At 38.6% G+C, this 1,673-nt stretch overlaps 1 long non-coding RNA gene across 1 annotated transcript in view; it reads left to right on the top strand.

Annotated features, from left to right (window-relative positions):
• LOC148736798 (uncharacterized) overlaps window positions 1-1,455 on the top strand; it is a 2,797-nt gene extending 1,342 nt beyond the window's left edge. Inside the window, exon 3 of the long non-coding RNA XR_015997320.1 lies at window positions 131-1,455. This is a non-coding gene — a long non-coding RNA (uncharacterized LOC148736798). The remainder of the gene's footprint in view (window positions 1-130) is intronic.
• The last annotated feature ends 218 nt before the right edge of the window (window positions 1,456-1,673 follow it).

Below are 1,673 nucleotides of genomic sequence, written 5' to 3'. Positions count from 1 at the left end.
AGAGAAAAACAGATCATTGGAGTTTCAATCTTTGTCCATAAAAATATAGGCCACTATTTATAATTTTATGAGAAAGTGTACTTTAGGAAAACCTTAATGAGACAAATGAGATATTTTTATTTTGTTTCAGTTATGACAATTTTTTTTTTATTCAAATGGAGTCCAGTTAGGATATGGCAAGAGAACACTAGGGGCCTCACAATCATGATTGTAATGGACATTGCGACAGTTTTTTCGATCGTATGATATTCCATTATATACCTGATTATATACCAGCTGACTTCTGGAAATACGTGGACGACACATCTTGTTCCGAAATAGTTACTAAGGGCAGTGAGAGCAAACTCCAAGAAGCTGTGGATGACCTTTCAAGACAAGAGAGTATCGATGGGTTCCAACTGAATGAGGCCAAGTGCAAAGAACTACGAATTGGATTCTCTAACAGCAACTACGATTTTTAACCCTTAGTCCTAAATGGCAAACCCCTTGAATTAGTCACCAGTGCCAAATTGCTAGGCGTGACCATTAGCCACGATTTAAATTGGAACATGCACACCTCTGAACTAAGTAGAAATGTTCCTCTCGTCTCTACTTTTTGAGACAACTCAATAGATCCAGAGTTGCACCAAGCGAACTTGTGCAATTCTATGTGACATGTATTAGGCTCGTCTTGGAATACGCAAGTCCTGTACTCCACCGTTCTCTACCAAACTACATCAGCGAAGGTTTGGAGCGGATCCAAGGAAGGGCACTCAGAATCCTCTATCCTGACCTGTCATATAGTGTAGCACTAGAAACAGCTGGCCTACCGAAACTTCACGAGAGGAGAGAAAAAAATTCAACCAATCTGTTCGACGAGATAGCCCCGTAACCGCACCCATAGACTCCACAGCCTCCTCCCCGAAAGGAAGAGTTGTAGATACGCACTGAGGCGCAGAAGTGATTTCACTCTCCCCATATGCAAAACCGAGCGCTTGAAGAACAGTTTTATTTTCAGCCATATTTATAAGACGTAGATGATTTTCTCCTTTCTTAATGACGAAGTTGTAATATTTTATGCTTCCTTTTTTATCATCTGTATTTGTAGATATTCCGTAATTCAGCGTATGGCTGCAAGTTGTTTATAATAAAGTATCTCTCTATTTCTTTGTTAGTTTGTTTTTGTTTTGTTTTGGTACTTCTTTTGTCTTTTTTTACTTTCAAGTAAAGCAACCATAGTGGATACGTTATACTTGCGTGTACACAAAATAATTTATTGCTTGATGATTTATAAAAGCTTACGATGCTTAATTTACTTCAACTGCTGGATTTCATCTGCTAACGGCATGGTCTGGATATATATTGTTTTCTATGTGCTGATTAAGTTGGTAAGTTGAATTCGTGGGGTTTATTTCGCATCCCTTTTCACTCTTTGCCTTCGGTTATTGTTTGTACCGTGAACATTTTATTTGCTTGCCACTAACCCCTAACCTCTCTGACTATGCTTAATATATATCTTTCTTGGGTAGACCTCATAGTTAGGAGATGCCGTAAGCGGTTAACGCGCTGGATTTCAGATTAATAATTCCTTGTTTGAAACTTTATTGGTTTACTGTTGTGTGTTGTTAGGCGAGACATTAAGCTTTCATAAATGTGTGCAAACGAACAGTCAGGGACACCTTTTAATGCCCGTC

Source organism: Stylophora pistillata, chromosome 2, assembly GCF_964205215.1.
Source record: "Stylophora pistillata chromosome 2, jaStyPist1.2, whole genome shotgun sequence".
NCBI lineage: Eukaryota > Metazoa > Cnidaria > Anthozoa > Scleractinia > Pocilloporidae > Stylophora > Stylophora pistillata.
The sequence above is the reverse complement of the archived record's forward strand: the minus strand, read 5'-3'. Positions and strand labels throughout refer to the sequence as shown.